The 25577-nt window shown below is 36.1% G+C and overlaps 1 protein-coding gene and 1 pseudogene across 4 annotated transcripts in view; both read right to left on the bottom strand.

Moving 5' to 3' along the window:
* Window positions 1-25577, bottom strand: part of GABRB2 (gamma-aminobutyric acid type A receptor subunit beta2) — a 236054-nt gene that overhangs the window by 83196 nt on the left and 127281 nt on the right. The window lies entirely within an intron of this gene.
* Window positions 9826-23742, bottom strand: LOC128316499 (ubiquitin-conjugating enzyme E2 variant 1-like; annotated as a pseudogene).

Raw genomic sequence — 25577 nt, 5'->3', positions numbered from 1 at the left:
AAACAATATTATAGCAAGGACAAAGGTGAGGGGTTTTAAGTCAAACAGAATTGATTTCCAGTATTAGTCCCATCAATTCATGCTGTGGAGTTAGGAGAACTTTTCTCAAATTCTTTATTTATTAAAATTTTTTTAATGTTTATTTATTTTTGAGAGAGAGAGAGACAGAGAGTGAGCAGGGGAAGGGCAGAGAGAGGGAGACACAGAATCTGAAGCAGGTTCCACGCTTTGCACTGTCAGCACAGAGCCACAAAGCGTGAGATGGTGACCTGAGCTGAAGTTGGATGCTGAACTGACTGAGCCACCCAGGCGCCCCTTAAATTCTTTAAATCTCAGTATTCTCATATTTAAACCAGGGACAACACCAGGGCATTGCAAAGGTTCAATAAGATAATGTCCTTAAATATCTTGGCATTTAAAAATACTTGATGAGTGTTAGCTATGATACCAATATTGATTAGAATGATAATTCTTGTCTACGCAGAAAAAAAAAACTTACTATTTTTGGCTTACAATTATAAAATAGAATCAATCATTGTTTAAGGTTACATCATTGACCATATCATTGGGTACTGTAATCTTTTGCTAAAGCTTCTGCTTAATGTCAAGATGAAATATTTCCTCAGATAAAAATATGCATCTTTTTCCCCCCATCAAATTTACAGGATTTAGTCATTTAGGTAAGCCTACATTCATTATTTTAAAAAATTAAGTTTAATTTTTACATGTTTATTTATTTATTTTGAGAGAGAAACAGAAGGGAAGAGGGGCAGACAGAGATGGGGAGAGAGAGAGACAGAGAGTAAGAGAGAGCGAGTCAGTCCCAGGAAAGCCCCACATTGACAGCACAGAGCCCGACGTGGGAACTGATGCCAGAAACCGTGAGATCATGACTGAAGCTGAAATTAAGAGTCTGATGCTTAACTGACTGAGCCACCCAGACACCCCCCAAAAATTTTAATGAAGTTTAAACATCTAAAATCATTTTGTAGGGTATCACAAAGACATATCCTCAAACATTTCCGCAACAAAAGTAGAAAATAAAAGTGAGGGGAAAGCCTTCTTAAGATGTAAGTGATCAACTAATAGAGCATTAATTAACCTTAGTTTATGCTAATAACAGAGATGATGGTGGTGGAGCAAATTTTCCACATATGCAGATAATTCACTTGAACCAGTCACAATGTCAAGAGAATTCTAGGATACAGAGGAGCTTAAACTCTGTAAGTACCTGTCATGGCTCATAAGGTCCAACATAGGTAATTGTGGGAAATCAAGTCCATACATAAAAAGATGAGACAGAATGCCTCTTTTCTAAGTTGTAAGTAGTTTAGAACCAGAAAAAAAGAAGATATTCAAGAGTTATCTGGAAGAAGAGTTTGCAGAAATCGAAAACTTTTGGTCTCATCTACTGTTTATGTAAGAATATTTATAGTATTGTTGGATTTTATAGGGAATTAACCGATACGTAAATTAAATTTAAATTTATAACTAAATGCCCTAACATATGTCAATATCAAGGATATTATCAATATTTTGAATGCTCATAAAAAACAATATGAACTGCTATATACCCCATTTCCTGCAACAAATTTTAGTTGCTGCTATAATCATGGTCAGTTTCATTGCAGGTGGCAAGGCAAATGGGTCATGTGATAAATGTGGTGAGAAAACAATTGGGGGAAAATATTTACTGCACATTTTTAAATGTTTAAAAAGGTAGCCTTGGTATGTATAGTAAGGAGAGTTCATGTATTTGAGAAAATTATAAATGAGGAAGGAGGAAAGAAAAAACAGAGACAAAGGAATAAAAACTATGGGTGGAACATAGGGAAGCTATGTCAGATTATTTAAATATACTTGTGCTGATGATAACATTCAAGCTTTACCTAAACTAACATTTTACTGTAACTCTTCAAAATACAGCTTTTTTTCCACTGGAAGTCATAATTGTCAAACTTTGAAGTTTTGGTTAATAATCGTTAAAAAATATATATAGGCATAAATGTCATGTTTTGAGTTTTGAGTGTCTAAAGGGTCAAACGCATATGTGGGTGAACACCCATATGGAAAAAGCCTTGGTAGCCCACCAGCATTACGGAAAATGCCAACAGAGGAACAGGGTCTCCATATCTCAAATTTGTTCTCTAAGGATATTAATCGTGGCTCCTCTTCAAGAATTAGTCCTAAGTCTCTGAAGTAAACTTTTCATTTTTACAGAGAATGTTTACTGAGGAAGAAATGCATATGATATCAATCTTACTGAGAGATTAAACCTACATTAGAGAGAAAAACATATTCTCAGCAATAAATGCAGTTGAAGTCCTTTCTACCTGACAAGAATTTTTCTATTAGCTATTTGAAGTCTATAAAAAAACAAGAAGACAAACAAAATGGAGTTGTCAATGCCTCCTACAAAGAAAGAAACAAGAATTGTTCTTACTGCAAGTCCTCTGATAGCAAAGGGTACTTTAAGGTAGAAAGTAATTTACATAATGTTCCAAGATAAATGTTCAACGTGTTATTAAATAACTAGTTTTAGCTAAGTTATATGTGGTCTAGGAACCTAGGAAGTTCAACACTTATTTTTCTAATTACAGAAAGCCTTTTTTTAATAAAGTTATTTGGTAGTGGCACTTACTTTCCTATGTGAAGACTGGATACATTTGCAGATCAGTCCACAATATCTTTTAACTCATAACTTGTCTGAATAGAGTATTATACCTAATACAAAGTACTTAACAACCATATATAATGCTATTTAGATTGGAAATCTAGTTAGGATTTCCCTCTTGGGACTGTGAACTCACCTTGTCCTGTGAATACAACTAGGAATTACTTGCTTCAGAGCAAACAGTCCAGAAAGGGACCCAAAGACTGACCGAACAGACTCCACAACTAATGAGGAAGATATTCTGTAGAGAAGAGGCCCTACTGGAGAGGGTAGAATAAGTGAAGACTTTGGGAACCTAGACTCCATGGGTCCAACCACGGAGGGAGTGAGGGAGGGAACCTTGGGCATAGAGAGGGGCAAAAGGCAGACTAGCACACCAGGGAGCCTATAAAGGTAAGAGAATCCCCAGGCATTTGGCCTTGAGGGGCTAAATTTCATGAGTGCTTACAGACGAGGAGAAGGAAGGCAAGAGAAAGGTAGCTCACTTTAAATCTCTTTACAATGTGTAGCATACTGATAAATACCTTAGATGTGCAGAGCATGACATTCAAGGAACTCATGGCTGCCTTAATGATGAAGTTTTGCTAGAGACTAAAAGCAACCTTATCTTGACACTAGCTAAACCTCCAGGCTCCAAAACTCTTTAACATGCAAAAATACCTTAGAGGCTTACATTATCTGTACCCCTCCCCCTGAAACTTAAAAGAGTATATAATCAGTCTCTGTTCACAATCCCAAACGCAGCTCTTTCTGCTCATGGATCCTTACCCTGTGCTACAATAAAAAAGCACCTTTTTGCACCAGTTAAAAAGAAATTCCCTGTTGGGATTCCAATTTCAATTTTTCTACTCTATTTCTGTGAGATTGAAAATTTTGAGAACTGTGAAAGAACAATTTAAGAAAACGGGTTTACTAGCTTCATGCTTCAGTAAAATTTATTTAATCTTTTGGAAGCTATGTTTCCACATCTGTAAAATAGAGGATTAATTACAGTTAAGAGGAGGTTGTTATGTGACTTAAGTAAGTTAAATTATGCAACTAGGTAACACATAGTGAATGTTCAATAAAAGTAATGTTATTAATAAACATGAGAGTAAAAGTAGTTGATCTTAATAATTATACTGAAATAGAGGCGCCTGGGTGGCGCAGTCGGTTAAGCGTCCGACTTCAGCCAGGTCACGATCTCGCGGTCCGTGAGTTCGAGCCCCGCGTCAGGCTCTGGGCTGATGGCTCAGAGCCTGGAGCCTGTTTCCGATTCTGTGTCTCCCTCTCTCTCTGCCCCTTCCCCGTTCATGCTCTGTCTCTCTCTGTCCCAAAAATAAATAAACGTTGAAAAAAAAATTTAATAATTATACTGAAATATGAACTTCATGAGGGAAGAAGCCATTATTTCTACAATACCCTTAATTTCCTACAATACCTATAATTAAATATATTCCCAGTGAACTGACTCTAGCCCTTAAAACAAGTTAATGGCAAGACTTACTTGGATTGAGGTCATGTGATATTTTTATAGTTCCGGGGGTAAACACATGTTTTCACCAACTGTTACCATTTCTGGTTTTAAGCTAATAGTAATCATGGTGATGTGTTTACTACTAGCATAAGTGGAAAAGGAGTTATGAGAATTTCTGAGACTAAGTAAAAGGAATTTCCCTAAACTAGTCCTATTTGCTAAAATTAAAACTTGATATAAATTCATTACAATGGCTCTGAAAGGTACAGCCATTAATGATAAAATACCAGAAACTTGTAAGTCTCGTTAACATAATATGTGGTACATTTGAAAAGCACATATTTAAAATTTAAAGTAAAACTAAGAACTATTAAGCAGAAATGGTCATAGTTTAATTCAAGCCAGAGTGTTTGATACAATTTTGAACATAAGGTGTAGAGGGGTCCACTCCCACAGGTCATGGGACATCTAGTTGAATGGTCTCATTTTAAAGATAAAAAAGTCTAGAGAAGCGGCTTTCTAAAGTCATTCAGCTATACTAGAGATATAATCTCCTCATTCTCATTACTCATCAGTAAACTATACTCTCTTACTTTCTGATTTAAACTATATCAGGAATGACATTATTGTCATTTTAAACATCTAAAACATATTTTCAATCTTTCATGAGCCATGTACCTACCTGGTCATCTTTATGTAGGTGCTGCGCATAAAGTGATTGAGTAAAACAGAAAGGTGAGGTCTCCAGGAGCTGGTGCTCAGTGAAAGATAGAGTTATTTAAAACATAAACCCATTACAGTTGTCTAAGCAATATAATACACATGTTCAGTGAAGCTAAATACCAACAAAAACAAAACCAAAACCAAAATGGTGGGCAACACAGGCCTTGATACTCATTTCCATGCTGTGAAACTTATAAGGAGCTGCAAACATATGTCCTTAATGGTCCCAGAATAATTAGTACTGCAGGGTTTGTGTCGTGTGTGTGTGTGTGTGTGTGTGTGTGTGTGTATGTGCGTGTGTGTGTGTGTGTTTGAATGTTCTGGGTTTTAAAGATTTGCCTTTTTCCCTCCCTGAGATGTAAGCGTGTATTCATAAACACTGCAAATACTTAAAATACTCATACATCAATCAAAGAGCAATATACCTACAAGATTATCTGTATTAAAATATTGCAATAACACATTCTCAAATTTCATTCCACTCCTATTACATTGGTTTTCGCCTTCTAGGTGCTAAAGTATTTTGGATGATGAGTCAACACTCTCTGACCACAGAGCATATTTTCATACATTATTTCTAGCATCCACTGCCCACCACTTCCAATTATCTCCTCTCTCTGACTCAACTCAAATTGTACTCTTAGCATTTCCCTCCTTTGGTTGAAATAAAGCTTAGGGTTTAATAAATGTTAGATTGTATATGCTGCTCCTAGGAGGGATAACCCTTGAAATCATTGCAAGTTATTTGTGCCACAGTGTGGAAGTGCTGAATGCATTCTTTCTAGAGAGCAAATATGAAAAATTAGTGGAAGAAGCCTGAAAGAGGAAAGGTGCAAGGTGCAAATGAGAGGCAAAGGATGCCAATAACTACAGTAATAGATACGAAATACTGAGAGCTCAATACCCTCTAACTCTATGGAGCTGATCTCACTTAATTACCTTATAAATGACTTTTCTGTCCCTAAAATTTTTTGCTTGGGGCCATACATCTATAGAATCTGATTCATTAAGCTTGAATCTAGAAATCTATTTTTATTTATTTATTATTGAAGCATAATTGATATACGATGTTGTACTAGTTTCCTGCATACAACATATTCTATATATTGCTCAATGCTCACCAAGATAAAACATCCCAAGTCAGTTTGATACCAGTGTTCTGATAACCACACGTTATCAAACATACTCTCTGAAATAGAGTCTATTATTAATTGGAATCTGGTCTGCTTTATTCTGCAACTCTATAAAACAAACCAACAAACAAACAAACAACTTTACACAAAATTTTACCTCTTCAGGAACTTAACTTACCATTTAGAGTATAAACTATCACCTGGGCAATGGAAAGCAACTTTATTATTTTATGAAAATCCAGATCACCTTCACTGTAGCTTATCAAAATTCTGGACTTTAAAAATTCCTTTCCCTTTATTTTTCTTAGTGACATGCTCAAATGGTATTCAGATTCTACTTAGAACTCAAGTGTACCAGCTTTTTACCAATTGCATTTGCAAATAACAACTTCTGACTTTGGGAGTTAAGAACTGAGCTGCATTGCGACTGTCGGGGGGAATTCACCTCCTGTGCAAAGTTTCAAGAGCAATGCTGAGTCAGTAACCTTTCTGTTCAGGACATGCAATGCTCTTGTGAAAAAGGAATCTGACTTTTGAAAATTGGAAAACAGAGTGGCTAGAGCTGAATTAAATCAAGCTTTAGGCAATGCAGAAACTTTTGACAACACAATGCTATAAACCTGAGGGTGATCACAACTGATCACATGAAACAAGAATGAAAGACTATAGTCAGGTGGAAATAAAATGGCTGTGTATTGATACAACATGATGTGACATGAGATCAATTGTTCTCATGATTTTATGAGGGGAATAAGAAATGGGCTTTATCGAGTGTAAGGGTGAGTAAAAGTTTGAGTCAGAGGAAAGATATAAAAATTCCATGGGCTCTAAAACAAACAGATTTTTACCTGACTTCACAGGTCCTACCACAATACTTCAGAACAAGAGAAGATGTTGAGAGACAAATGCTGGTACCCACATGGCAGATTTAGGGAGAGCTTCAATCCTCCCTGTACATATTATTTCCTTTTTAACCTTTTACGGTAAAAGAAATGTAGGTATTGGAACCAGGCAAAGCTGAATTCAAGTCCTAACATTTGCATTTACCAGGTTGAGTGACCTTGGGTAATCACTTAAATTTTCAGAGCCTTGGTGTCTATAACTGCAAAATGGAGATCACATTATCCACTGTTGGGACAACTGTCAATGTGTCAAGAACTAAGTATAGCTCCTTGGATATATGAGGTATTCAATAAATTCAAGCCACCACCACCAACAGTACTACCACAACATCTTCATAAAGAATTAGGATGAAGAAATGGATATGAAGTGAACTTGTGCCCTCCTCTGAACACAAGACAAGAGAGGTACCCAGTGTAGGGGACTAGGGAGGGAAAGGGAGAGTCTACAGGTGATCTGAATGAATGATCTATTTATTATGTGCAGATATGGTTGACTGGTTGAGGTCTTAGGATGAGGCTACATACCTGTGGAAGGAGATGGGCTTTATTCTGAAGGGAGGAAGCAGTTATCAGTGTGTTCTTTACAAAAGATTTAAAAAGAACAAAAAACACATATCCCTGACACTTGGAGGCAGGTCAGGAAGCAGGTAAGGTGAAACCCACTAGAAGTCTCCAAGCTGACCATGAAATAAGAAAATATACTGAAGTGGTTAAGAGTATGAGCTTTGGAGTAGTCAAACTCAGATTCAAGTCCAGTCTGACATTTTTTAGCTTTGCAAGTTAGGCCAAAGATTACCTTGGTTTTCTTTTCTATTAAGTGAGAATGGTATCTATTTCATAAATCTGGCATATAGATCAACTAAGGTAATATTTATAAACACAGAGTATAGTACTGGATATGCAATATATTTTTAATATACTTTAATCCTTTTAATATTATTAATAAAATATATTATCTGGCTACCTGTTAGGCTTTCTGTTCATTTGCTTTTTGATATTGTTATGCCTTAGAGTGAAGTGCTGCAATCTAATCTAAACCTTGCTATGGAGATTTGAAAAAGTATTTCTTTTGTCTAATCTTGACCCATGGCATTGAAGAGAAAATATGGGACAGGCAAGGGGGAGAAGGATGGAGAAGAAACTTCAAATGGCAAATGGGAACAAATGTCAGGGCTTCTGGCTCAGGTCCCCTCCACTCTCAGGAAGAGCTCTGTCTTCTGTAGCTAGTCTGAAAAAGCTGGACAGTACATTGTTATGGCAAGGGGAAGTATTTCATCAGAGACTTTCCCAAAATGACTTAGACACTCAGATTAAGGGGGTATAAAACTGAAGGTCCCTATCTCCTAGCATAGCACAAATCTATCTATCTCCATTGAGCTTACTGATCATATTTTGAACTCTCACAATCCTCTATCTGGGTCATAGTCTTTAGTCTTGTGAATGAATGATTCTATATCAATAATACTTCTGCTTATTCTCAGCCACTCTTTCCTTGCTGGGCAAATGAATATTGTCCTCCTTTTATTCAGCTCTTACTCCTTCCTAGAGTCATTGTCACATGACTTGTCTCTCAAGGACCTAAATCATACTCATTGGTTCTAAATCTTCTGGCTTATACACATGTTGTTTCTGTCTCTTATACAATGGTAAGCTCCATGGCTTAATTCTAAATCACTGTTTACACTCACCCTAAAATCTAGTCATAAAGACCTATTCTTCACTGTGACAGACCAAGCTTCCATCTTCCACTCACGCAGCTCGGTGGATACCCAGAGCCTTCCACTCCTGCCATGCATCGCCTTGTGCCAGTCTCTTGGCAACCTCTCCTGAGGAAATACTGCCAAGAATCCAATAAACATCTGTCATCCTTCAAAGAGAACTCTGGATGGACATCAAAAGAACTAGGTTTTAAAGACTTAATCTTTCTTTCTTTCTTTCTTTCTTTCTTTCTTTCTTTCTTTCTTTCTTTCTTTCTGTTTTTGAGAGTGAGAGTGAATGAGCTGGGGAGAGGGGCAGAAAAAGTGAGAGAGAGAGAGAGAGAGAGAGAGAGAGAGAGAGAGAGAATATCTTAAGCAGGCTCTACACTCAGTGCAGAGCCTGAGCAGGGCTCAATCCCACAACCCTGGGATCATGACCTGAGCTGAAGTCAAGAGTCAGATGCTCAACTGGCTGAGCCACCCAGGTGCCCCAGACTTAATTGTTTCTCCTTCATTTGTCTATTCAAGTGTTTTTCCCTCTAATTTTTCTTATTTTTGTTTTATTTTAGAAAATTCTTCCTATTTTTTTTAATAGTAGTAGGACTATGTAACATGATCTCTACTTTGTTTTTCTTTTTTGAATGTTTATTTATTTTGAGAGAGAGGTAGAGAGAGACAGAGAGAGAGACAGAGAGACACAGAGCATGTATGCAAGTGAGGGAGGGGCACAGAGAGAAGATGAGAGAGAGAGTTCCAAGCAGGCTCCATGATAAGCATGGATCCTAAGGTGGGGACAAATTCCATGACCATGAGATTATGACCTGAGCCGAAGTCAAGAGTCGGACGTTTAACTGACTGAGCCACCCAGGAGCCCCATCTCTACCCTTTTAAGACAGTTTTCAGTGTACCATACAGTGCTGTTAATTATAGGCACAATGTTGCACAGCAGATTTCTAGGACTCATTCATCTTGCAAAACTAAAACACTTTACCTGTTAAAAATGAACTCCACGGGGCGCCTGGGTGGCTCAGTCGGTCAAGCGGCCGACTTTGGCTTGGGTCATGATTTCGTGGTCTGCGAGTTCGAGCCCCACGTCGGGCTCTGGGCTGACAGCTCAGAGCTGAAGCCTGTTTCAGATTCTGTGTCTCCCCCTCTCTGACCCTCCCCCGTTCATGCTCTGTCTCTCTCTGTCTCAAAAATAAATAAACGTTAAAAAAAATTAAAAAAAAATGAACTCCACATTTTCCCGAACCAACAGCCTCTGACAACCACCGTTCTACTCTCTACTTCTATTCAACTACTGCAGATACCCTGTATAAGCGGAATCATACAGTACTTGTCCTTCTGTGTCTGGCTTATTATGGACCATTCCAAACATATAACAGTTTCAGTAACAGTCATAGTCCCAACTTTAAGGTCATCACTTGACATTCCACCTATGTTGATCTGTTACTGTACTGTCCAGTAAAATATGTCTGCACTCGTTAATCCATTAAAGTTAAATAACATACAGAAGTTCAGATCCTCATGTACACCAGTCACATTTCAAGGCCCCAACAGCCACATGTGGCAAGTGACTATCATACTGGACAATATAACTCTACAAAACAGTTGAACACTTCCATCATCACAGAATGTTTTATTGGGCAGTGCTAACCTATATCCAACACTCACCACAGAGTATTTTGAAACAAATACCACGTCACCTAAACATAACACCAAAATATAGCAACATGTTATAATGTTATAAAAATAAACACATTGTAATAGTACATAACAACAATAATATATAATAACATCAAATATGGAGTCGGTGTTAAAATTTTCCCATTATAATAAAGTTTCTTAACCTGGGGTACACAGGAGCCTTCAAGGGCTTAGCAAAAGCTCTTAGGTTACAAGCAAAAATTTGTTAAAGGATATTCATGCCTTTTTCTGGGGAGATGATTTATGGGAGTAGTTCCAAAATTCTGATAAGGGTCAGTTTCTCCAAATTCAAGAAACACTCCCTTAGAAAAACGTGTGGTCAGCTAGATAAATAAAGACATGAAGTAGGTTAATTGCTAACACAACTATAAAGCTAACTTTATAAATGTGAAATAAAGAATACATTCTTAGAGACATCTTTTTTCCTATACATCTATTTTTTGTTATGGCACAATTTATGTATTTCAAATGCATGAAAACATAGGATCATTTACAGTATCTTAACATAAACTGCCTTTGAATGGGAGCTTCCTTATCAGTACCTTGAGGTCTATGAGATGTATCTAGAAAATGAAGGGAAAATGAAGACTACTTAAATTGAATGGGGGTGGGATGCCTACGGTTTTTCCTTTTGATTAACTGCTGTAACACTGTCCTTCAGGTGGCTGAGGGAGTTTCAGGTTTTCTTTAGACATCATTAGGCGCCAGAGCTCTTACAGGACAACTTTGATGCTATATGAATTCTGCCATTTGCTAACAATGATATGGCTCTTGGGTCCTCCACTCCATTAGAACTATTAACTCCATTCCTATTAATTTTTGTTACAAATATTACAAAGGGGGTTGCTTCTGGGTGTTTAGATCCAATTCTATTTTGCGACTATATATCCAGTTTCACAAATTGTTCTTGGAGGCCCAGTTATCATCCTTGCCCATCTTCTAAGTGTCATGTCTTCATCATCTTCTAGATTCAAGCTACCTGTACCATCTCCTACTCCTTTCTGGCCTTCTTCCCGTTCTTCCAACAGTCAAAAATTGTGAGGAACTTTTACTCCTGAGCCCATGGTGTCTGACATCTTATGTCACTGTCACTCAAAGGCCCTACCTCTTATTATTTTTAACTATAAAATATAGATGGGTGGCTGGAATTTTCACCTGCCATATGGAGGTGTATAATTGGGTATGGAGTAGACGAGAACATGCTTCTCAGTTTGTTTTCTAAGTTAAGACTTAGAAAAGTGGAGAGTTTGCCCTAAACTTCTCTTGTGGTAACCATGTGTTCACCTTCATTCATTTATTCATCCATTCATCCACTCATTCATCCAATGCCTATTTACTAATAGCATCATCCATGTGCCAATGATATAAATTCAGTTTTGATATGGTTAAGAGATGATCTCTTAGAGAGTTTTATTAATTCAACACCAAATGTTTATACAATAATTACTATAGGGCAGGCCTTGTACTGGGTAATCCAGACAAACACAATCCTTTCCTCAGAGAGATTATATTCTCCACTTGCATTCCACTCAATATCCCTATTCTGAGAGTTGGGGAGAGAATTGTCTCTTGATGTACACTGTTTGGGACAGTAAGTAAAAGAAGGTGAGATTACACAGTTTTACATTTGCTGTGACTTCTTCCTTCATCCTCTAAGTTGTATTCCTGATTTTCTACTCCCAAAATGGTAATTAGCCTGTTGCCCCTTTGCACATTCTTACCCGGGACCACTGTCTAGACACCCATGAAGTCAACTACAGAATGAGAAATCCCCAGCTGCACTTGGAATCTCTCTGTTGAGCATCTGTAACCTTTTCCAGGAAGTTCAAGGTCTCAGATTTCCTCTAGTCTTTCTTAATCTAAGAGTCCCCATCAAAAAAGCTGAGATAAATATTCTCTTCTACTCCAGATGCAAATATCTGTCAACTGTATCTCTATGTGCTTCGCACACACTCCCAACTGAATTCTAGTACATCAATCATTTTTGAAGTCTTTAATGCAAAATCTTTCATGAACATCTCTCTGTAAATACATGTTTCAGCAACCTTTATCTCATTTCTTTCTCAGTAGCGATGATGTGGAAAGGCCCTCTCATTTAGAAAATTCTTTATGAAACAAACAGAAACAATCTTGGTTATTGACGCTTGAAATAGTCATTTTACATTTTCCTTGGTATTTCAAGGTTGTTTCCTTCTTAGGTAGGGAGGCAAGATTCTTGGTGGCAAAATAGAAAATAGGGGAATGGATCTTAGCTTGTTAGCATTCAGTAGTTTAAGAATGCTTACACTCATAAAATCTGAAAGAAAAAATAGTTTATTTTATTAAGTCAACAAATAACCACTGATTGCTCTATATCATGCTCTGTGCTAACCACTAGATACTGAATGTTGAGTGACATAAACATGGTCCATGCCGTAGTGGAGAATAATGGGGAAACAGACATTAAACAAATGAACACCAGAATAAATACATAATTATGTATTGCAAGAAGAGCTAAAAGTACTTGGTACTAAAAGCCTTAATAATAAGGGGGCTTAGTTAATTTGATTGGTGAGGGAAAACTTATTTTTAAAAAGGGACATTTAAGCTATATGGTTAGGAATAAGCCAGGTGAAGCTGTGAGAGTTGGCTATGGAAGTATACCCCAGAAGGAGGGGATAAAAGCATTTGCAAAAACAATAAGGAGAAAAGGAGTCAGCCAGTTTGAAAAGCAGCACAGAGGAGCACCTGGATGGCTCAGTCGGTTAAGTGTCCGACTCTTGGTTTCAGCTCAGGTCATGATCAGGTTTCGTGAGCTCAAGCCCCACATCAGGCTCCAAGCTGACAGTGTGGAGCCTGCTTGGGATTCTCTGTCTCCCTCTCTCTGCGCCTCCCCCACTTGAGCTCTCTCTCTCTAAATAAATAAATAAACTTTAAAAAATTTTTTTTGAAGAGCAGCACAGGAAGAATTGGAGAACATGTGGCGATAAGAGGAGCCTCTATTTTTCAATTTGAAGTGTCCTTTCTGTCAAATCTGTAATAAGCTTGGAGCATATTTCCATTTTATGCATTTTCAAATAAAATAAATTTTGTCTCTTGTATACACTTAATTCTTCAATATTATCTTCCAATAAAAGGCAGTTGAGTCTAAAGACACTGTGTGCAAAAACCCACTTTAAATTATAAATCCACTGCTATATTGATACTTCTATTGCTACATTTTAAAAATCTTGGTATGTTTTAAACACGTTACTCCAATGTGGTCTTTGCTGTTGTTATGGGGAAGGAGAGTAGAATTATCACCCTGGAAAGATACAAATCTGTGTTTTATGCTGGGGTCTGAGATTAATTTTTGTGTGGCCTTTGACAACATGTTTAAAAATTCTGTGCCTCAGTTCCCTTGTCCATATATCCAGAATAATAAAGTTAACCTCGGGGAATTGAGCAGATGGCTGGGATAATTAAATGTGTTAAGATTGTGAAATTATTTTGCAAAATAATGAAGTGCTACACAAGTGTTCCCTATGTCATTTTCATTTATTTATTTTTATTTCTGGAGTGGAGTTGTAAGGAGGTGCATGGTCTGTGCAGGGGTGATACCCTGGGCTCTGGAATCAAAATGCCAGTGTCCAAATTGCCTCCCTCACTTCTACCTGTGCCAGTTTACATAAGTGATTTACCTTGTTTACACCTCTGTTTCCTTACCCAGAAAGCAAGGAAAACAATAGTCAGTTTCTAGTTCCTTATTATGAGGATCAAGTGAGAGAGTCAAGTAAAGAATCTAGAACAGTGCCTATCACATAATTAGCTTTTAATATTGTGTGTGTGTGTGTGTGTGTGTGTGTGTGCGCGCGCGCCTGTGTCTGTGTCTCTGTGTGAGTGTTGAGATGTAATGTGAAGAAACTTATATTCAGAAGTTGAGTGGATCCCTGGATTTCACTGGACAAGCTCGAGCACTCTCAGCTCAAGCTGTTCTCCCTTCATGTCCAAATTATTCTTCTAAAATAACCACTAGAAAACTAAAATCTGTGGTTTGATGTAATGGACCTACCCAATCATTATTTTCACCCATATGAGGTTTGTACTTAACCTAAGTGGCCCTCATAGATTTATTTAAGCTTGTGATCTCTGCTAACATTTTAAAAAATGACATGATTCTCCCCTAAAATCTCCCAGCCTAAAGGGCTTTATTGTGATTTAATACCACAGTAAAAGCTTTAATAGTTTTTAATATTATGTAACTATCTCTATAGTAAAGACAGGAAACTAAAATATGAAGTTTGGCACCCCAATACACTACATTTTTACAAACTGTGGCCTGCCAACTCCTTCCATTCCTCTGATTGAGAATACACAGGACTATTCTTTATACATTTTGGGAAGCTGACCAGCACTTAGAATTCTGCCAAAGAATTTAAGAAGCTTAACTGGTTATGGAAATATAGGGCTATACCAATATATTTAAAGAATATATAAGATTATATAAGAACATATTCATTATTCTCGGGTAGCAGAATATTATAAGCATAAAACCACACCCAAAGGCAAGATAGCAAAAGACCAGTTGATTAGACCACATAAAAAGTTAGACTTCTTTATGATGCAATTCACCATAAACCAAATGAAAAGACAAATGACAAGATGAGAGAGTCTTTATAAATGTGAAACAAAGGGTTATCCTTTCCCAAATAGAAAATAAAACATTTCAAAAAGAAAAGTTAGCATAATACCAAAATTGATAGAAGAAAAACATCACTATCTGATAAATATTTGAAGAGATGCACAAATTGACTAGTGGTCATAGAAAAATGCAGGTTAATTAGAGAAATCAGTATTTACCAATCAGACTGCAAAAAAAATGTTAAATATTGATAAAATATACTGTTTGCAATTTATTTATAAATATTTTAAATGGAAATATCCCTTTCAACCAACACTTCCGGTTCTACTAACCCAATATGCTATGGAATACAAGTGCGCAAAGACAGGTAAACTGTGCTTTTCATTGCTTTCACTGTATATGATAGTGAAAACTCAGGGAAGACATAAAGGTTCATTAACAGCGTAATGATTCAACAATTTATGGCACATCCATATGATGCAATACTAGGCAAGTGTTGAAAAAAAAATCGAGTGATACCTATTAGCATTGACACTGAAGGATACTCATGATGCATACAGTCCTGAGGGGGTGGTCACAAAACAGTATTCATAGAAAAAAGTTCTAGAGGGGCTATATAATCTATTGATGCTGTAGGAGGGATGATAAAGAAATTTTATACTTTGTATATTTATATTTATATATCACAATCAAATTCAAATGTGATATTTGTAATTAAAATAAATGAAATGTCCATTTTCTAATCCTGTGGTATTGTATTCCCTCACTGAGCCTACCATGCTCACTCTGCCCTTAGCTTTGTGAATTACTGACATATTTGCAGACCATACACATAGCAGTGTATGTTGATCATGTTGGAGTTGTTGGTATGGCAGGTTTGTTTATCCCAGCATGAGGCTTCCTGTGTCCTGACAGTCTCTCACCAGAGACAGGTGAAGTACTAATACCACCAAATCTCCTGGGAACCTGAGAGGCTACATTCACTTAAGGCATCCTCCAGCCTGATGTGTCCTACTTCACTCTGTTGAAAATGTATCCTTTGAAGTTATCAGAGTAAACTGAAACTTTTCTATTATGTCAAAATATTTTTGTCAAACTAGCCCTTTGAAGGATTTCATAGAATCAAAGAGCATATGTGTTAACAACTCATTGGTACAAATTAGCTGTGTGAAGACTGTAGATTATCTATACCACACAGAATCTATATATAACCTAATGCCAATAACTGCTCACATTTCTTCTATTTTTGTGCTGAAATAGGTAATTAACCCTATGCAATAGATGTGAGTCATGTCAACGATTTTTCTTTAGGAGAGACCTATATAGGTAAAAGTACTTAAAAAGTCTAAAATCAAATAAAACATGATATAAGAAACTGTTAGTTTAAATAAATAAACTACTAAAGACTAACACGTCTAGAGATTTTCAAATGCCACTTTTTAAATGAACCATACACAATTAAATCTAGGGAGATATTAATACATAAATCCTAACAGCTTTAAGGATTTAATTTCAACTCAGCCTCATAAAACTGGCACAGAAAAGCCAAAGCAGGTTTTGAAAGAGTTCAAAACGCAGGTTTGTCACGTCACAGACAACCGAACTACGATTTCTGATCACAAACTAAATACATACGTCGTTCATTTTCAAACTGCTCTTATTCCACTAGGAGCAAAAATGCTGGCCATAATTCCAAGAATCCATGAAAAGATTTGCAATAGTGGGAAATTCTGTTTCAAGACGTATTCCTCGAAAGTGATTTTATTGGGTGCTCGAAGTATCTATAGATGTCATGTAGAGGAATCACCCACCCTTTGATTCCGACTTGTGAAAAAGCATTTCAGAAAGATTCAGTAGAGGGGCACCTGGGTGGTTCAGTTGGTTGAGCGTCCCACTTCGGCTCAGGTCATGATCTCATGGTTGGTGAGTTTGAGCCCTGCGTCGGGCTCTGTGCTGACAGCTCAGAGCCTGGAGCCTGCTTTGGATTCTGTGTCTCCCTCTCTCTGCCCCTTCCCCACTCATGCTCTGTCTCTCTCTGTCTCTCAAAAATGAATAAATGTTAAAAAAAATTTAAAGAAAGATTCAGTAGAAAATATTTTCAAGATATCATTCATCAAAGATGTCAAAAGAAGGTTTTAAAATTCTGTCCATTGATATATTAAAAATAACCATTTAAAGGTTCATTATTCAGAAATTTATTATTTATAGCCTATCAACACTTTTCAAACTGAGACATATAATTTGCTTGTGATGCCGGCTTTTTATTATATAAATCACATTTTATTGGCACATATTTTTTATTAATTTTAACTCTAGATGAGATACATTGGTCACTATGCATTTAATCATTCTTCCACTATGCAACATCCTCCATAAAATCAGATAATGTTTATATTTTAAAAATATATTTAATAATTAAATAAAGCTTAATGTATCACCAAATATTTAGCCTTCAATGGCAACATGCTGATTAACTACCTTAATCATGAATATATAGTTTTGCTTTATTTGTGGTAAAAATGGAAATAAGATCACATATAATACCCACATAGTATACTATAGGTCTCTTATAATCATATGTGCAAAATAAATATAATTAGAGTGGCACCTAAGTGGCTCAGTCTGTTGAGCTTCTGACGCTTGATTTTGGCTCAGGTCATGATCTCACAGCTCATGAGATCAAACCCCACATCAGGCTCTGTGCTGACAGCATAGAGCTTGCTTGGGATTCTCTCTTTCTCCTCTCTCTGCCTCTCCCCTGTGCGCATGCTCTCTCTCTCTCTCTCTCTCTCTCTCTCTCAAAATAAACGTGAAAAATTTTAAATTAGAAAACTTTATTTTAATCAATACTTAGCTCAATTTATTTTTTCAGAATCCTAGAATATCAGGGAGGAAGGAATTTACAACTTAAACATTCTAGCCATGATTCTGTCATTAACCAGATTAATGACCTTAGAGATATTGATTACTTATCTTTAAAACTGAACTGTTGAACTAGATAATAAGTAACTCTCAATTTAGTGCACTTTGTTATAACAATAGACAATGGGAACAATGCCAGAATGTGGTGCATCCAAATTAAGGCACAAACCATTATAAGTTATAGTTTAATAATTTGTAACCATCTAATTTAGTAGGTGGCACCGTGCCAAAACTGTAGATATTTAAACTTCTAAAATATACTCCTAAAATTCCTTCTTTCTACTGACTCATGTCAAAAATGTAAAAAAAAAAAAAAAGTAGACTTTGACTAATATCATCTTGGCACTGAAGCATAAAAAAATTTCACCAATTAATGAGATTTGTTTAGAAAGCATGATTTTTCATAGATCGCATAGAGCATTATATTTGCAGATACATATAGATAGATACTTATGTACAAACACATATCTGTAATACGTATGCGTGTATGTGTGTGTTATATATAGAAGGAAACAGAGATGGGAGAAAGAGAGACAGAGGAAGAGAGAGAGAGAGAGAGAGAGAGAGGAAGACAGAGGGGATGAAGGAATGTTTTAGAGTATGTTTTTGACCAATATCCATAAAAGAAATGTTTCAATAAAAATTTTAACCAATATAATATCAATATCTGGGATAACTCAATTAAAAACCTCTGGAATACACCTCTGGAACACATGGGCTTCTTTCAGAGAAGGGGTAACGAATTACATAGTTAAATTTTTACTGTTTAATGAATAAATAGTAAGGTATTTGGAACCAGAAAGACATAGGTTTAAGGATGCATTCCACAGACAGTACTGAGTTGTACTACTGGGAACTTAACTTTCCCTGAGCTTAAATTTCCTCAACTCAAAGATAATGATGATGATGATGATGATGATGATGATGATAATTATAATAACTAATAATACTACTAACACCTGAATCATAGGTTGTTTTGATAATAAAATTAGGCAACGTATATAAAGCACAGTGTCTGGGATATATTGTTGGTATTATTTTTGTGTGTGAAATAAATATCTATATGGTAAATTTTCAGCCAATGTTTAAACTAATAGACTATTACTCCAGTTAATCACCTTGGCTTTTACATAGTCAAATATGGTCATGTAGCCCTGCTCTTCCCTGCTTTCAAGTCAGCACTATTGGATTTCATGCACTTTCTTATGGAAGAAGATTAAATATTTGGGTGGACCAGTTTAATCACAAGATATAACACGAGGAAAACCCAAGCTGAGGGACATTCTGAAAATATTTAGCAAGTTCTCTGCAAAGTTCTGAGATTATGAAATAAAAAAGAAGGCTGAGAAACTGCGACGTTAAAAGAGACTAACAAAGCATGATGACTAAATGCAACACGTGGATTAGATTCTGGAACAGAACTGATGAAATCTTAATGAAGACTAGTTTATTCAATAGGATTTTACCCATGTTGGTTTCTCAGTTTTGAGAAATGTTATCATGGTATGTAAAATAGTAACATCAGGGGAAGCTAGGTGAAAATCCTGAGTGAACTCTCTGTACTATCTTAGCAACTTTTCTGTGAACCTAAGGTTATTTCCAAAAAAAAAAAAAAAAAAAAAAAGCTAGCATTTGGGTGGAATCTGAGGGCTCATACTTCCCATAAATGATCAGGCCTTTATATTAGTCTCTATTTCCTTCCTCCCAATCCTTTACACTTAGGCTTCTCCCATAAGAGAAGGTTCACAGCACTGTCCCTAATTCACCTATCACTGTCCCTAACTTATACCTATCACTGGATCACTGGTATGGTATCCATACCAGTGCTCCAAGAAAAATGGTTAAAAGAATAGTATGCCCACATGTGCATCTTCTCAGGTTTCAAACAAGCATCAAAAATAGAAAATTTATGGTTCAGGGGCCATCAGTGTTGTTGGGAAGAATTTATTCCAACTAAGTTCTAAGAGTACAATATCTTATTACTCTAATAAATTAACCAGCAATGACAGTTTTGTGGCAATTAGGTTATATAAACTTCTTACCATAAAGACACATCATTAGGTTATATTTTTAAACTTCCATATGTCACCCAAAGTTAGGCAGAAAGAAACATGTAATGCATCTTTATGACAGATTTTCTTAAATTCACTAGGTTTCCCATTTCTCCTGACATTTTGTTGAAATTTTCATACTGTACACTTTGGCATTTGACAAGTTTGCTTCAACTAACTTTGTAAAGCAGGAGCATATGTTAAAAAATGGCAAACCATGCCCTCATGTGTGTGCGTGTGTGTGTGTATGTGTGTGTGTGAGAGAGAGAGAGAGAAAGAGAGACTGAGAGAGAGACTGAGAGAGAGGCAGAGAGAGAATGGAGGGTCATTTTAACAAGACAGATTTTTAAAAATCTGTGATATCAAAGAAGCATTAGTAGGCTATATTCCTTGTGGAAAACAGCTTTAATTTAGTTTCTTTTATCATAGAGATATTCTCCTGGGGGTAAGAGTGGGTGGGAGTAAGTAAGTCAAATGCGAAGTAGTTTCAAAGGGTGGAATAAAACCTTGTTCTATTTAAAATACAAATTTTGAATTTTCATATGGAATGGAAAACTTAACATCATAGCCAACAAAGAATACATAATATTAGCATTAGGAATCATGTTCAGAGAGAAAACCAGGAATACACATTGAGAAATCTCTCTTTCTCTTTGTCTATGTGAGATCTAAGTAAATATGTTTCATTATTTCTCCAATTAGAAAGATAACTGATACTGAGAGAAGTTGGCTTCAGATATTAACAAGATGTAATGAAAAACTCTGCTCTTTCAGAATCCAAAAGACAAGAAACAAACAGAGAAGAGACCGTCAACCCAAGAGATTCAGGATTCACTGATGGGTCGTAAGTTGTCTCTAAGAAGGTACTGGATCACAAATCATGTCCCCGTATCAGTGAGCATCTCCTGGCCCTAACCCTCATGCCAAATGAATTTCTGCTGTCCGTGCAGCAGCACAAGACTACTGTAGATGGATTTGAAAGCAGAACCGGTGACAAAATTTTGTGGGGTACAAAATTAAAATGAGAGGTCTCTTGTTCACAAATTATGAATTTCAGACAGTGGCAGCAGAGCATTATATCAAGCACGAGTCCCCTCATGCTTATACCAAGACGGGGCCCTGTTTGACTGCCCAGGTCTTGTGCTCATGAGGCCAACTCTGACAGAGTGTTAAACTCTGGATGCAGACAGAGCTGTGCTCAAACTCCAGTTCTGTCACATACTTAGACCTTGATAAAAGGCCCATGTGACAGTATTTATGATTATTGATTATCCTTGCCTCTTCTTTATATGAAAATGACAAGGTATCTAAGTAGATAAAAATAATCATACTATTTTGAACTAAAAGAACACCTAATAACAATCTGGTATAACTCCTCCACTTTCTGAAGAACTTAATTGATGTCTGGCACAAGTCAATGGCTCTGACTTGGGTCTCCTGACCCCAAATACAATGCTCTTTCAGTTGCATTGTGGGGCAAGAATGGTTGTTATTGGCCCAGGCTTTGAAACCAAACAGCCTGGGCCCAAATTCTGATTCTATTAGTCTGTGAACTCTTGGGCAAGTTGCTTAAATTCTCTGTGCCTCAGTTTCCCTATCTGAAAATGGGCATTCAAAGGGTACTTCACACAATGAAATCTAATGATTCTCATAAATAATTCAAAACTGGTTATCGTATAGAGTGTTAAATAAATGTTAGCTATTAATATATCATACTTCACCTCTAAAAATACCTTTTTTGAGGGAAACAATTGATAACCATATTGATTAGTAGGGTAAATATAAGCTAAATTAGAGAAGTAAGTGGATCTACAGCCAATTTAATAACTTTATAAAACAAACTATTAATGAGTTGATGTGTTTGTCAGGGCTACTCTTGTATATCGTTTAAACTTTTTAAAAATAGTGTCAATAAAAGTGTATGCGATATGGTTATAAATTTGTTAATGGAACAAATAGAAGGGAATTTTTTTTAAGAATTGGATACAGAAATGACTGACAAAAGGAAGAACAAAAGTAAACAAAAATGAAATTTCACAGGGAGACCTGACTTCTTTTTTATGAAAAGAGATATGAAAGATATACAACTTTAAAGTTGACCAAAAGCTACACATGAAATTACAAGATAATGTGACTTCCCAGAAAGTAAGGACAATTTTAAGCTGTATTGATAGGGTATCCAGTGAAGGAAAAAATGAAAAGAGGTCAAATTTTAATGTCAATCAATAGTGCAGTCAAAGGTAACCACCCAGGCTTAAGGTTTCTCAGTACATTCATTTTCAAAACTCTTTAAAAATATAAAAAAGCCATTTTTAGCAATATGCCACATAAAAAAGGACATAGGCTGGATTTGGTTCATGGGTCACAGTTTGCTAACCTCTGGTCTAAACATTTTCATCCAATTGAAAAGCAGAGATTATCAAAGAATATAAAAAGTAAGACCTTGCTATATGAGACCACAGAGACCTACTTTAAGTATAAAGGCATAGACACATTGAAAGTAAATGGACAGAAAAAGATTAACCATGCAAAAAGCAAGCATGATAATACCAGATGGCTCTTTTAATATAAAATAAAATATGTTTTGAGACAAATAATATTACTAGAGATAAAGAGTGGCAATTCATAATAATTAAAGGGAAATTAATCAGGAAGACATATCAGTTATCATATGCCACAAATAATAGTTTTAAGACGCATGAGGCAAACATTTACAGAATGAGAGGAGGAAAAATTACACAAATATTGCAGGAATATTTTTACACCCCTCCCCCAGGATTTGATAGGGCTAGAAAATAAACTAGCAACAACAGAGAACATACAAACAATACTATTAACCATCTTGATCTAATTCTCATGTATAGAACAATACATCCATTGGGTACAGAATACCCATTCTTTTTAATTGAATACAGCATATTTACCCAAGATAGATAAGCCTCCATAAATTTTAAAATGGTAGGAACTACAAAGAATATATTCTCTAATCACAATAGGATTGAATTAGAAATTACTAATAATACTATAGCTAGGAAAACTCCAACTACTCGGAGGTAAAACAACACAATTTCAAAAAATTAATAAGGCAAAGAGGAAATCACAAGAGAAATTAGAAAATATTTTGAGAAGAATGACCATGAAAATACATTAAAATTTTGAAAAGCAAATAAATCAGGGCTTAGACAAAAACTTGTATCTTCAAATCCTCATATCAGAGTAGTTTGAATCAGTGGCCAAGGTTTCATCTACAAAAATCTATAGAAAAGATGAGTAAAGTAAATATAAAAGAAGCAAAGGAAGAAAATAATAAAAAACAGGAATCAATAAAGTAAAAAATAGACACTAGAGAAAACTAGCTGAGCCAAAATATGATTTTTGAAAATGCTATCAAAATTGAAAAAACACTAGCAAAACTGATCAATAAAAAAGGAAGAACACAGGGGCACCTGGGTGGCTCAGTCAGTTAAGTGACCGACTTTGGCCCAGGTCATGATCTCACAGTTTGTGGGTTGGAATCCCTCACAGGGCTCTGTGCTGACACAGCTCAGAGCCTTGAACCTGCTTCAGATTCTGTGTCTCCCCTCTCTCTCTGCCCCTCTCCCGCTCACTCTGTCTTAAAAATAAACATTAAAAAAAAGGAAGAACACAAATCACCAATATTAATAATGAAAAGAGATTATCACTACAGATGTTATAGGCATTAAAAGAACAATAAGAGAATACTATGAACAACTTTATGCCAAAATTCAACCTCTTAGAAGATACAGAAACATTTATGTAGAAATATAACTTGGCAAAAATGACACAAGAAGAAAGAAAATGTGATCAGCTTTATGTTTAGTAAAGATATTGCATTTATCAGATCTCCCTACCAAACAAATAATCTCTAGGCCCAGAGATATCTCTGTCTCTGATATCTAGAGATATCAATATCTCTAGGCCCAGATAGCTTCACTTTTGAATTCAATCATTTAAGAAAGAAAAACAACAAACAAACAAAAACACCAAGCTAACGAATACTTACATAAAATAGAGGATGCCTACTGTCCTTAGTCATTTTGGAGGCCCCATATCTCTAATACCAAATCCTAAGAAAGGCATTGCCAAAAATGAAAAATTATAGTTTAGTATCTCTCATGATTCAAAAATCTTCAACAAAATCTTAGAATATCACACTCAATAACACATAAAAATGGTAATGCACTATGATCTTGTAAGACTTATCACAGGAATGTAAGATTGGTTTATCCTTCAAAACCAGTTAATATGATCCACCAAAGTGCCCTAATGACAAAAAAAAAAAAAAAAAAAAAAAAAAACCCACATGACTGGCCACTGAGGGGCTACTTATTCTCCATTTTTTTGTAAGATTGAGGAGGCAGCTGATATCTGTATATCCTTTACATTGTGAGAATAGGCTTAATGAAACACCGTAGTCTCATTTTTCCCTTCCTGATATTTTTCTCCTTAATTTGAGAAGGCAGTGATGGCCTCAGTTTGAGGGTAAAACTGAACAGAGATCTTTAAATATAGCAAATGATAACCAAAAATGGGCTGGGCTGGCTATTCTTTATTTGTCCAACAATCCATTTGTTTATTTATTATTCAACAAATACTTTGAATTTTACAATGCTTTGCATTCAGCACTGTGGATGGAATGATAAGAAAATAACCATGGTACTTATCTTGTGGAGTTTACAGTCAAGAAAGAACGCAGCATTGATTACAAGAGAATAAAACCCACAAACATGACAACTGTAACAACTGCATGAATAAAGGGTACAGGTGCTTTGAGAGAGGGAAATTAGGAGAGACAATGCTAAGACATTAATTCTAGCTTTAGATTTGAAGGATGAGTAGGAGCGAGCTAGGCAAAGAAGGGAGGAAAAAATATTGCAGGCAGAGAATAGCAAGGTAGAAATCCCTGAGGCTATTCATGGTTTTTGTTTGTTTGTTTGTTTGTTTTCTGGTACAGGTGCAGTGTCTTGCCTCTGTGGATCTTAGGTAAAGAATGGTTGGGCTGGGGTGCCTGGGTAGCTCAGCTGGTTAAACCTCTGACTCTTGATTTCAGCTCAGGTCATGATCTCACAGTTAGATGTAGCTCCATGTTGGGCTCTGTGCTTATGGTGCAGAGCTTGCCTGGGATTCTCTCTCCCTCTCTCTCTCCCCCTTTTTTCCCAATCTCTCTCCAAATAAATAAACATAAAAAAAAAAGAATGGTTGGGCTGAAGACCCAAGAATCTTCACCCCACTTCACACACCTTCTAAGTTTGTGATCAAGAGGTATTTTTCACCAACTCAATGTTATTTACAAGAATATAATAATCGTTAACACATCTTCTTTGGGGGAACCTGTGAAGGTCCAGGAAAGAATATCAAAAAGAAGCCTTTAATCTTTGATCCTTTCTTCTTGCTTTCCATGGCCAAAACAAAAAGAGGAAAATCTTTTGTTTGAGAATTTTAGATAATTGTTTTTTATATGGCATATTGTGCTTCAGAGATTATTCTCATATATTTTTGGTTTTCTTCTTGAGTTATGGATGCACATGATGTTTAACTAAGAAGCTTAAAATGCTAGAAATTAGGTCTTGAAAAGTAACACGTTAGACCAGCCCTAGAAGAAAGCAAAAGACCACACTGAGTCTAAATATATTCCATCCATTCCTCCGGGTGCATGAGTTGCATTATGGCCCACTGGGACTTTAAAATGTT

Source organism: Acinonyx jubatus, chromosome A1 (assembly GCF_027475565.1).
Source record: "Acinonyx jubatus isolate Ajub_Pintada_27869175 chromosome A1, VMU_Ajub_asm_v1.0, whole genome shotgun sequence".
Classification (NCBI taxonomy): domain Eukaryota; kingdom Metazoa; phylum Chordata; class Mammalia; order Carnivora; family Felidae; genus Acinonyx; species Acinonyx jubatus.
The sequence above is the reverse complement of the archived record's forward strand: the minus strand, read 5'-3'. Positions and strand labels throughout refer to the sequence as shown.